Source organism: Humulus lupulus, chromosome 2 (genome assembly GCF_963169125.1).
Source record: "Humulus lupulus chromosome 2, drHumLupu1.1, whole genome shotgun sequence".
NCBI lineage: Eukaryota > Viridiplantae > Streptophyta > Magnoliopsida > Rosales > Cannabaceae > Humulus > Humulus lupulus.
In genome coordinates this window covers 44,675,812-44,689,691 of record NC_084794.1, presented here as the reverse complement: position 1 = coordinate 44,689,691, position 13,880 = coordinate 44,675,812, and the positions used below count along the sequence as shown (strand labels likewise).

At 38.9% G+C, this 13,880-nt stretch overlaps 1 non-coding gene across 1 annotated transcript; it reads right to left on the bottom strand.

Moving 5' to 3' along the window:
* Nucleotides 1–4,944: 4,944 nt before the first annotated feature.
* Nucleotides 4,945–5,051, bottom strand: LOC133820437 (small nucleolar RNA R71). Its single transcript, XR_009886847.1, has one exon. It is a non-coding gene; the product is annotated as a small nucleolar RNA R71 (small nucleolar RNA).
* Nucleotides 5,052–13,880: the final 8,829 nt, after the last annotated feature.

Below are 13,880 nucleotides of genomic sequence, written 5' to 3'. Positions count from 1 at the left end.
CGAGACTCACCCCAAGCCCGATAAATAACCCCGTTATGGCCAAACCGCTAACTTGCATTCAAAGATCATCTCATGCCGAATAGCTCGAACAAATCCACATTATAATGTGGCCTTATCCATAAATCACCAACATGCATGAAAATATATAAATATGCCATCAAAATGCCCTTCTAATGAAAAGTGGACCCACATGCATGCATTTATCATCATATAATAATATAACTCACATAATCATGCATGTTATCATTTAAGGACATAATAAATCAATTATGGCCCTCCCGACCTCCTAATCAAGGCCCTAAGCTTTATTAGGAAATTTGGGTCATTACAACTATCCCCTCCTTATAGAAATTTCATCCTCGAAATTTATCTGAAGAACCCGGAATATAAATTCCACATATCTGATTCCAGTTCCCAGGTTGCTCCCTCGACTTCACTGTTTCTGTATCATACCTTAACTAAAGGTATAAATTTGTCTCTTAGAACCTTATTCTTTCTGTTAAAATCTGAACTGACTATTCCTCATAAGATAACTTAGCCTCAATCTCCAAATTCTCATGACTCAACACATGAGTGTCGTCTAACACATGTTTCCTCAACATGGAAATATGAAATACACTGTATACGGCCGACAGTGCCAAAACTGAGGCCAATCCAAAGGCAACCTGACTGATCCTATCCAAGATTTCCAATGGTCTTACCAATCTCTGGTTCAACCTGCCCTTATCTCCTAACACCTTTCCAGGGTAATACTCTAAGGAAGATACAGTCTTCCACTTAGAACTCCATGTTCCTGCATTTCAAATCAACATAACTTTTCCACTTACTCTGAGAAGTGAGCATCCAAGCTATAACCTTTTCAATAGCCTCCATGATCATCTGAACTACCTCAAGATCCAAATATAACATCTCACCCATCTCATAAGGTGCCCCTCCAATAACTAGATAACTCTCTCTCTCTCTGATTTATCTTCAGTTTGAGGATAATAAATTGTACTAAACTCCAACTGTATACTCATTGCCTTCTACAATATTTCTCAAGACTTGGAAGTAATAACAGAGTCCTCATCTAATAAGATAGACCTCGAATTCCATGAAGGCGTACTACCTCTCTCACATAGAGGTCTGTAAACTAATCAATTATATTACTCGTTCTTACTGATAGAAATGGGCTCACTTTAAATACTGGTCCATAATGAGCTAAACCAAGTCATGCTGACCCACTATCTTGGGTAGCCCCATCGCGATGTTTCCTTACTTTCACTATTAAATATTCAAAGGCTGGAATGGCCTTACTGGTTTCTGATACTCTATTTTGACCTACTAACAGGTTAAGAACTTTGCCATGTATTCAGTCATGTCCCTCTCTATCCCAGGCCACCAATATAAGGCTTTAAGATCTTAACACATCTTTCATGATGCATGGATGAAAAGAATAAGAGGTAGTATAAGATTCTCCAGAATCCCTCATTTAATTCCAGTGTCCATCGGATCCCAAGTCTGATCCCTTTTACCACAATAAACTCATACTTGACACTGTATAATTCTTAACTAACTAGCTAAGACATTGCCCTCAATTCTTCCCACATATGGTTCACTTAATTGTTTTTCTTTGATCCTTTCTGAAAGAGTAACTCACACATAATGTTGGCCAACTGGCCCACTAGTAACTCTGCTCTAGTTCTGGTCATACTCTTCAAATAACATGATGCTTGGACAATCACCTTGTCTTATCAATGAGGTGTCATAACAACCTACAACTAGTTCTGATCTGTAAGAAGACTCAGAACTCTTCCACAAAATACATATAATATCTTGCCAGTCCAAGGAAACTCATGCCATCTGAGGTGCTCCTTGACCTTGGCAATTCTCCAACCGAGAATGTACCACAATACCATTGATCAATATGATCATAAATCCAATTCATATAATCCTTGAATACTCTATTCATTTAATCCATCAAAACAACTCAGCATTAATCAAATCCTCAAATCATAACTCAGCATTCTTAGTGCCCTTGTCTGATATAAAACCAGTCCTCTGCATATCCTTCTTCCTGATCTTTAGCTGGTAATAACTAGATCAAAGATCCACCATGGAGAATACGATCTTACTCAATAGCTGAGCCTTTAGTTCTTACAGCTCTGCTGAAGCCGTTCAATACAGTGCCCTAGACTTGGTTCCATCCATGGTACCAATCCAATTACCATTCTATCTCTTTGGTTAAAGACAACCCTGGCAAATCCCTTGGAAACATATCCAGAAACTTACAGACTAATCCAGTCTGTCCTTGTCCCACTGGCACAACCAAAGTGGTATCCACCACACTATCTAGGAGTTCTATGCATCCTTCTGCAATAGATCTCCAGCTCTAAATATAGATCTCATCAGCTTACAAAATTCCATGCATAGTGCCAACTACCACAAGGGTTTCCCACTCTCAAACCCAAGAGTTACTATCCATTCCTTGCAATCTAGCATTGCCCCACACTTGGCTAACCATTCCATATCTAGGATCATATTGAAGCCAGTCATAACCAACCTTATCAAATCAACTGATGAGTCATTTCCACCAAAACTCTAACTCATCACAACATAACCATGCAATCTGTATAATGATAACTCTAGGAATTAGAGTTATTTTTATGCTTTTAAACTTATAATTTTATCAAGAAATAGTGGTTTAGGGTGTTTTGTAGTGTCTTTATTTTCGTTTTGTCAAATATTAAATATAATAAGATAATATTAGATACTAGTATATTGCTGGAAAAATATACCCTAAATTGTGAAATTTTGCCTTGGCAGATGGTTGGTAGAATTTTGGTCATTTGGAAAGAAATTGAAGCTTTAAATGGTTTCAGCAGGAGGGAATGCTGCAGCATTGCAGCAACATTGAGTTCTGCCAGCCAATCTACTTGGATGACCCACGTGGAAGCTACCATTTAATTCTCCACCTCACTTTGGGGATTATTTAATTTGGGCTGCATGATAAATAGATAAATGATTATTGGGCTTCATTTTGCCTTGGACCCATTTATGGCAAAGAGGACAAAAAAACAAAAAAAAAATGAATTAAAAAGAAAAGGAGGCCCACGTGACCCAAGAAGGAGGAAGTGACCTAGAGAAAAGAGTTGTCTTCTTTTCCAATTGAGGGATATACGACCAAGGAATAGATAGAAAAGGGGCAGCCGCCTGTGCAAGAGAAATATGCCCATTTGGCAGCCATTAAAAGAAGAAAGAATTAAGTTCCAAGAGAGAAGGGGATTCTAAGGAAGAAGACAAAAAGAGAAGGGCTATTTGGGGGACACTCCATAATATTCTTGGCTTGTTTTTCTTCCCCTTCTCTCTTGGAACTTAATTCTTTCTTTCATTTTATTTTGATTTATGGATGATTATAAGTTGGGTTATTTTGTGTTTAAAGCTATGAACTAATTCCCTTAAAGTTAGGATAATTAAGAAAATTTGTTATGCAATTGTGGAACTTTGCTATTGATGCTTAATGCTAATTGAGGTTTATTCATTCAAGTAATTTTCATGCTTAATATTTACTATTGCTTGATCACCTTTAGTAAATGATTGAAATAGTTAAGATTGCTGAAAATGATTATAATTATGGGACAAAAGACTTGAATGGTGCAAGATTAATTTATTTGGTTTTAATTTTGTGAGGGTATAGACATATATCTTTGCCTTGCATAATCTAATAGAATTGGTGCTTGATATGAAATTCTTGAAATTAAATTGGCTTAGACATAAGTAATTTAATTAGAGAGTTAAACCCATTTGATTTCGACAGAAACTTATGGACTTGATTAGAATTCTTGATTAGTAAACTGTCAGTGTGCCACAGCATTTTCATAGCATTGTTTCCAGTGATTGCATAATAGGGGGAATTAATTATCCTAGCTTACCATTTCATTATCAACTGATTTTCATATTGCATCCCATTAATTTAGATTTTAAATTCAGCTGTTAGTTATTTTTAATTTCATATAAAAATCAACTTCCAATTTAATTTGAGTTTGGTTCTTTTATTTTTAATCATTTTGCTAGACTTTAATTTCACAATTTTTAGCTTAAAAAAAATCCTTATGGATACGATATTGGGTTCTTATCACCTTATTACTTGTTGACAGTGTACACTTGCACTTAGTACCTATTTTGCACAACAAGTTTTTGGCGCCATTGCCGGGGATTGTTTAAAGTCATTTATTGTGAAATTAAGTATATCGCAATTTGGTTTAAATTTTTTTTGTACTAACTTGGGTGATTCTCGTGCAATTTCAGGTTTACACAGTGTATGAGCGAGAATCAAGACCCTGAACTACTTCCCATTGATCTAGAAATTGAGCGTACCTTTAAAAGAAGGCAAAGAATACAAAAGTCAAAACGGGAAGTAGTAGTGATGGATGTTGAGCAAGGGGCTCAACAGGGAGCCGCTCAAAGGGCGGCAAATCTAGCAGGAGTTGCTCATGGTCCACCAGTAAATGTAGCTGGAGCTGCTCAAGATCGAGTAGCTCAAGGGGGAGTAGCTGCCAACAATGGGCAAAATGTAGTTATTGTGGCTGATGACAGAGATCGTGCTATCAGGCAATATGCTCTCCCCCTCTTCAATGAGCTCACCCGGGCATCGTTAGACCAGAAATTCAGGCGGCATAGTTTGAAGTGAAGCCAGTCATGTTCCAGATGCTTCAAACTGTGGGCCAGTTTAGTGGGATGCCAACAGAGGATCCTCACCTTCATCTTTGATTTTTCATTGAAGTGAGTGATTCATTCAAGCTGCTTGGAGTGACAGAGGATGCACTGAGATTGAAGTTGTTCCCATACTCCTTGAGAGACAAAGCTAGAGCTTGGTTGAACTCTTTGCCATCTGATTCTGTGACTACTTGGCAAGAGTTAGTTGAGCGGTTTTTGATGAAGTATTTCCCTCCCACTAAGAATGCCAAGCTCCGCAATGAGATTACTTCATTTCAACACCTTGATGAAGAATCTTTATATGAGGCATGGGAGCAGTTTGAGGAATTGTTGCGCAAATTCCCTCATCATGGCATTCCTCATTGCATCCAGATGGAGACATTTTATAATGGTCTAAATGCCCACACTAGAATGGTGGTTGATGCTTCAGCGAACGGGGCACTTCTTGCTAAGTCCTATAATGAGGCATATGAAATACTTGAGAGGATATCCAACAACAACTATCAGTGGCCCACTTCTAGATTGTCTACAGGTAGAAAGGTGGCTGGTATTCATGATGTAGATGCCATCACTTCTTTGGCAGCCCAAGTCTCCTCTATGTCTAATATGCTCAAGACAATGAATATGGGGATGAATCAGTCAATGGGGTAGCCTATGGGGACACAAATGGGGCCTATGGAGAACATTTCTTGTGTGTATTGTGGTGAGGGCCATACTTTTGACAACTGTCCTTCCAATCCAGCAGCTGTGTGTTACATGGGGAACCAAAATAGGAATAGCCCTTATTCTAATTCCTACAACCCATCATGGAGGCAACATCCCAACTTCTCATGGAGTAATCAAGGGGCTGGCCCTAGCAATTCTTCTATGCCTCCAAGACCAAATTTCCCTCCGGGTTATCCCCCACAAGCAACACAACAAAGGCCACAACAACAAACAATGCAATCTAGCTCTCTTGAGAACATGTTGAAGGAGTATATAGTGAAGAACGAAGCCATGATCCAAAGCCAAGCTGCATCATTGAGAAACTTAGAAAACCAAGTTGGGCAGCTAGCTAATGAGCTTAGAAATAGACCCCATGGTACATTACCAAGTGACACCGAGAATCCAAGAAATGGGAGCAAAGAACATTGTAAAGCCGTCACTTTGAGAAGTGGGAAAGAGTTGGAGAATTCCAAGGCCAACTCTGGGCATGAGGGTGAGCCCTCTTCATTCCAAATAAATGAGGAAATTCAAAAAGACGTTGAAATTCCTAGTGTAGAAAAATATGCCTCTGGCCAGAATGCTGCAAGAATGCCACAGCATCAGATCCTAGACAGCTCAAGTACAATGCAGCCACCTCCATTTCCCCAACGTTTTCAAAAGCAAAAGTTGGACTCTCAATTTAAAAAGTTCCTAGACATTTTGAGGCAGTTACATATTAGCATTCCCATTGTCGAAGCCCTAGAGAAAATGCCCAACTATGTGAAGTTCATGAAAGACATCCTTACAAAGAATAGAAGATTGGGGGAATTTGAGACAGTGGCTCTTACCAAGGAGTGTAGCTCATTCTTGCAAAATAAGCTGCCACCGAAGATGAAAGATCCTGGGAGTTTCACCATTCCATGCACCATTGGTAATTCTTATTGTGGCATGGCTTTATGTGATTTGGGTGCAAGCATTAACTTGATTCCAATGTCTATTTTCAAGCAATTAGGGATTGGAGAAGTTAGGCCTACTATAGTTACTCTTCAACTAGCAGATAGATCTCTTGCTCATCCGGATGGGAAGATTGAAGATGTATTGGTAAGGGTAGACAAATTCATATTCCCTGCTGATTTTATTGTGTTAGACTATGAGGCAGACAGAGAGGTGCCCATTATCTTGGGAAGGTCGTTTCTTGCGACAGGAAGAACTTTAATGGATGTGCAGAAGGGGGAGCTGACTATGAGGGTCCAAGATGAAAATTTGACTTTTAATGTTTTTAAAGCTATGAGATTTCCTTATGAGGTTGAGGAATGCTCAGTGGTTTCAGTGGTAGATTATTTGGCATCAAGGGAGTTTGAGACGAGTAATGTTGGTGATCCATTAGAGAGGTTATTGTTGTTTGATTCACACAATGAGGAAGATGAGGGGGAGTAATTAGCTTGGTTGGAGGCTAATTCTCAAGGGTTAAGAACAAGAAACCGATTTGATTCTTTGGAGTTGTCGTCTAGGGAGCTCAAAGCTCCTAAACCATCCATTGAAGAGCCACCTGAGTTGGAGCTGAAAGTTTTGCCATCACATTTGTGATATGCCTATTTGGGTCCATCATCCACTTTACTTGTTATTATTTCAGCGAAGTTGAGCCATGATCAAGAAGAAAAGTTGCTCGAAGTATTGAGAAAGTTCAAAAAGGCCATTGGGTGGACTATTGCAGATATTCGAGGTATTAGTCCTTCTTTGTGTATGCATAAGATCTTGCTTGAAGACAGTGAAAAAAGTTCTGTTGAGGGGCAAAGAAGACTAAATCCTATCATGAAGGAAGTAGTTAAGAATGAAATCATCAAGTGGTTGGATGCTGGCATTATTTATCCTATCTTTGACAGTTCATGGGTGAGTCTTGTACAATGTGTACCTAAGAAGGGTGGGATCACAGGGGTGAAGAATGAAGACAATGAGTTGATTCCTACTAGAACCGTGACTGGATGGAGGATTTGCATGGACTACAGGAAGTTAAAGAAGGCCACTAGGAAGGATCATTTCCCTCTTCCTTTCATTGATCAGATGCTAGATAGACTTGCTGGGAGAGAGTACTATTGCTTCCTTGATGGGTACTCTAGTTACAATCAGATAGCAGTGGCCCCAGAAGATTAACACAAGACTACATTCACTTGCCCCTATGGTACCTTTGCATTTAGAAGAATGCCATTTGGTTTATGCAATGCGCCTGCTACGTTTCAGCGATGTATGATGGCTATCTTTACTGATATGGTTGAGCAGTTTCTAGAGGTGTTCATGGATGATTTTTCCGGCTTCAGGGATTCTTATGATGATTGCCTGAATAACTTGATAGGAGCCTAATTGAATTACACTGTAACTGAGAAAGAGCTACTAGCCATTGTCTTTGCTTTTGACAAGTTTCACTCCTATCTTGTGGGAACTAAAGTGATTGTCTACACCGATCACTCAGCCATAAAGTATTTGATTTCCAAGAAGGACGGAAAGCCAAGATTGATTCAGTGGATCCTTTTGCTTCAAGAGTTTGATGTTGAGATTCAAGATAGAAAAGGGGCAACCGCTTGTGCAAGAGAAATATACCCATTTGGCAGCCATTAAAAGAGGAAAGAAGGAAAGAGAAAGAGGATTCTAAGGAAGAAGACAAAAAGAGAAGGGCTATTTGGGGGACACTCCATAATATTCTTGGCTTGTTTTTCTTCCCCTTCTCTCTTGGAACTTAATTCTTTCTTGCATTTTATTTTGATCTATGGATGATTATAAGTTGGTTTATTTTGTGTTTAAAGCTATGAACTAACTCTAGGAATTAGAGTTATTTTTATGCTTTTAAACTTATAATTTTATCAAGAAAGAGTGTTTTAGGGTGTTTTGTAGTGTCTTTATTTTTGTTTTGTCAAATATTAAATATAATAAGCTAATATTAGATACTAGTATATTGCTAGAAAAATATACCCTAAATTGTGAAATTTTGCCTTGGTAAATGGTTGGTAGAATTTTGGTCATTTGGAAAGAAATTGAAGCTTTAAATGGTTTCAGCAGGAGGGAATGCTGCAGCATTGCAGCAGCATTGCGTTCTGCCAGTCAATCTACTTGGATGACCCACGTGGAAGCTACCATTTAATTCTCCAGCTCACTTTGGGGATTATTTAAATTGGGTTGCATGATAAATAGATAAATGAATATTGGGATTCATTTTACCTTGGACCCATTTATGGTAAAGAGGACAAAAAAAACAAAAAAATGAATTAAAAAGAAAAGGAGGCCCACGTGACCCAAGAAGGAGGAAGTGACCTAGAGAAAAGAGTTGTCTTCTTTTCCAATTGAGGGATATACGACCAAGGAATAGACAGAAAAGGGGTAGCTGCCTGTGCAAGAGAAATATACCCATTTGGGAGCCATATAACAAGTCTATGTTTCTCTAGATGCACCAAAACTAGTCAGCACAATACAAAAACTCAGAACTAGAAAGCTAACCTGCTACCACTGAGGAACCAGCCTCAGTCTCAATCTTAGTCTCTGACTCTGACTGCATCAGGATGAACACTCGAGCTAGAGTCGAGCTATCCACTCCCTTTTGCTCATCTATCTCTCGACTTGGGAAATCCCTCTAGAAATGCCCAACCATTCCACATAAGAAACATGCCTTTGGTCGGCATCCCTTCATATTACGCCTCTTGCATCGAGAGCACATTGGGAAAAGTCTCCAATTCTTATTCTTGCTCAAACCAATAAACGAAGGTGTCACTAATTGAGTACTACGCTCTTCAGCACCCTCCTTGTCAATTTGATTTCCTGTGCTCTCAACAGCAAGAGCCTTCCCTACCACCTGAGTGTAGGTAGAGATTTCATGCACTGGGGAAACTCTGATGCCCTGAGCTATTCTAGGATTCAATCCCTAGATAAACCTTTCCTTCCGAGCTACATCTGTAGGTACCATATCAAAAGCAAACTTGGACAACCCATCGAATCTATTAACATACTCTGTTACTATTGCATTTCCTTCAACGAGGTTCAGAAACTCATTCATCTTAGCAGTCTTGGCTGCATCATAGTAATATCTTTCATTAAACAGCTGTCTAAATTCTTTCTAGTCCATCACAGTTGTGTCTCGTGTCTAGGATACTACTTCCCACCATGTCCGGGCATCATCCTGCAATACATATGTAGCACAAATCACCCTATCGTGACCTACCACCCCCATACTGTCAAGAATGGAACTGATCATGCCCATCCATTACTTAGCTCTGAATGGATCTAGGCCTCCCTCAAAGACTGGAGGGTAATACTCCTAGAATCTTCCACGGAGAAATTCCCACCTGTTCTCAACCCTAGGCTGAGCCAATACTGGTGCCACTTTTGGCATAACAAAGGAAGAGGTGTTCCCTAATAGATTATGCTGCTGTTTTAAACACATGATCTCTTCCTCTTGCCTCTACAATCTTAATTACATATCTATAAACACCTGCTGGAAATTCTGAGGGGCAGGTGAAGAACTCAAACCCTGGCTTGGATCCCCAGCCCCGGTATAACCACCACCCGGTCCCATTATCTGCCTTGGATATATACATGCTGATTGAATCTACAATCAATAACTTAACCCATTAAACATGATGAGCCTATTCAAAAGCCTTCCCCATGGGAACAATCATACCACACTACAATTACAAACCACTACAATGCTAAAAACATGCCCATAGCATTTGTTCATCAATTCATAACCCTTGCTTTTCCAACATACACACCATGCTTCCAACTCCAGCATGGAATTATCACATTCAAATATATATTCACGGACCATGTAATCATATAATCATATTAATAGTTAAGAGCCATGCTCTATCAGAATCTCACGCTCCCTTGTAGAATATGTAGGTAAAGCATTTACATTCTATTTAAGCAGTTAAGCACATAACCACATAAATAGTTACCATACCCTGAGTGAAGCTATCTTTAGTGACGAGTGTACATGCCCAGCTTGTCTTCAGGAACCCTTAACCTTGGCTTGCTCTGATACCAAGTTGTAACACCCTACTACCTAGGTACCGTTATGGTGTGCATTTTAAATAGTGCTAAACTCGCTAACCAAGTCATTTGGCCATAATCGTGTAACTAAGTAGGATTAACAGTTCAGGGTTAAATTTTTTGGTTAAGATGCAACGTTGCACTAAAACGTTTACTGTATACATTGGGATCCCAAAAATATAATTTAAAGCTTAATTACAATAAAATATTTACAACAGCCGACCTAAGCGGCAAAATAGGGTTTAACCCTAGTTCCTCTTTAAACCCTCGACCGTGGTGGTTGAGCAGTCGCATATGTACACATCGTCACCTAATCTCTCCAACTCAAGGATGGTCCAACATTCTTTTTCCTTTACCTGCACCACATAACACCCGTGAGCCAAAACTCAGCAAGAAAACTCAATATGCTCATAACAAGTAATAAAATGTTACCAAATCATAATAGGCATGCCTAGCAATAATAGCCCTATTCATGCATGCAATAAGTCCAAATAAATTATTGTGGATCCTGCCCTCCTGTATGGATGACTATCAAGTCAATCCTAAGTTAATATCACTTTAAAATTCTAGTAATCATGCTGGGGCTTGTAGCCCTAATCAGATAAGTGACTCATGAGTGAGTCATGAACTTAAATCAGATAAGTGACTATGGAGTCACGAACATGAATCAAATAAGTGACTATGGAGTCACGAACTTGAACCAGATAAGTGACTATGGAGTCACGAACTTGAATCAGATAAGTGTCTAAACCAGATAAGTGACTAGGGAGTCACAAACTTGAATCAAATAAGTGTCTATGGAGTCACGAACTTAAGCCATGTGACATTATAGTCACCTGAGCCTTTTGGCCCTAGCTCTAAGTAACTATCATTTAGACTAGACAAGCGCTTTTGTTTTCATCGAACTTAAGGTCGGTCAAGCATTTCATGCTTATGATGATAATGCTTACGTCAATTAGATCTAATCTTTTTGACTTGCGTTAAACACGCTAATACTGTTCTTGACTCATAGGTCAATTCCATACAACCAATGCTCAGTACTACTGTCGAACTTGACTAATAAGTCATAGCTTCACAGTCAATACTGACACCATTGTCGATTCCTGAATCCTAGGTCAGTGCCATACACATATAAGCAAAGTTGCTATGCATTTACTATGCAATCAATGTCAATATATATAGCACTCAACATGCTTCATCAATAACCATGCATGTCACATACTGGGTGCAGTTTTCTTGCCTTTGGTTCAAGCGAGAAATAATAAAAGAACGACCCTTGAGAACAATCAATCCTTTGAGTTCCTTAGCAGTTACCTAGTCATAACCAAATATGGGATTCCATCAATAAAATCAATCAATGAAAGGTTCCCGGACCAAGACCTAGCTTTCGAGACATCGAATCCTACTAAATCTAGTAGGAACGATCCCAAGGCCTAAGGTTTAAGTTCCCATGATAAAAACACCATTCTGGCCAAAAAGGCCCTTAAGAGCCGCAGCCCCACCCCACTAAGCCACGGCCCGCCTCCCAAACAGAGGCACCAGTCTCTTCTCTGTCTGCACCTTGCGTCGTGACATACCAACCTTGCGTCGCGGCCCTACCAGCCCATCAGCCAACCTCATCCTCTTCATCAAGCCTGGGTCGCGGCCCGACCTCAACCCAGCCATTTTTCCTCGTTTTCTCCCATTTAAAACCTTCCAAAAATCTATCCAAACATCTCCAAAATTCACAACCAAACATCAACCCATCATGTCCATTAGTTTAACCACAAAACCCAAGCTTTAAACATTTTAAAACCACACCAAATACTCAATTCTATAATCAAAACTCTCAAGCTTTCAACCAAACCAAAAACAGAGTAAAAATCATAATTCAAGCTAAATAAACTTACCTCAAACTCAGGTTTGAATCCCTTTCAATGGCTGAACATAAGCCTAGAACCTCAAGCTCTAATTTCCTAGCTTGAATCCTCAAATTAAGCTTCAAGATTTCAAAGGGAGAAGAGAGAAGAAGATGATCGTGGGGGAAGGAAAATAGTGCTCTGTTTTGCTTCTAAGGCTTCTACAGCCATCCTTAAGTTAACATATATCCCTTGGTCAAATGACCAAAATGCCCCCAAGCCAAAATGCCCCCAAGGGCAAAAATGTCATTTCCCACTTATCCCGCTAATCATAATTAACGTCCTCTAATTCCCGTTATTCCCAATATTCTCAAATAATAATAATCCATATCACATTACCCTTTAATTCCCGCTAATGTACTAAACATCAAATTACCCCGAGACTCACCCCGAGACTCACCCCGAGCCCGATAAATAACCTCGTTATGACCAAACCGCTAACTTGCATTCAAAGATCGTCTCATGCCGAATAGCTCAAAAAAATTCACATTATAATGTGGCCTTATCCATAAATCACCAACATGCATGAAAATATACAAATATGCCATCAACAGGCCAAATTACCAAAATGCCCTTCTAATGAAAAGTGGACCTACATGCATGCATTTATCATCATATAATAATATAACTCACATAATCATGCATGTAATCATTTAAGGATATAATAAATCAATTATGGCCCTCCCGGCCTCCTAATCGAGGTCCTGAGCCTTATTAGGAAATTTGGGTCATTACACGAACAGAGACTTAACATCTTCCCGAAGGTTTCTATCGTGCATTATCCACCACGATCTAGAGAAACAATGAGAAGACCCACGATCTCATGATCATGGGGAGGTGGACACGTTTCTCCACTACCTGATAATTGTGTACCAAACCACAATCTCTAGTACTATTGATCATGTAACAGCCCCTGGGTACTATAAATAAAGGACCCATGGCTTCATAAAGGGGACTTTTGGACTCTCTTTTCTGGATCGCTTTTTCTGGAATTTGGGAGATCTAAAGAAAATTTGGGGAGAAATTATGGACAAGTGAGAACGAGTGAATACTTTGGTTCAACAGTGTAATTGTCGAGTAATTCAATACTAAAAGCTAAGTGGATTAGGTCATTACTGTTCATCATAACAAGGCTGAACCACTATAAAATTCCTGTGTGTTTATTTAAGATAATCGTACTCTGTCGTTTATTCAATTTATTTCATTCAAAAGGTGTCGTATACTACACATACGACCGTTGGCCAATTTCACAGGTCAACATAGTTTTACATGTATCAACTCTTATCTTGATATGGTGTTGATAGAGCCACCATGGGCACCTTTAGACCTATAATTTCAAGCTCCAATAAATATTAGATTATTAGTTAAAGCTTTTTTATTAAATAATTATATTTATTAATCTCATGATTATTCCACTATAAATATGAGATTGAACTCTTGATAATTATAGACATATATTTATAGAGTACTTTATTAAAGAATAAAGTGTCCATTGATATAATCATTACATACAACATTAATCCTCTATTAATGGTTCATAATTAAAAAGGAATAAAATAACTGTTTTAC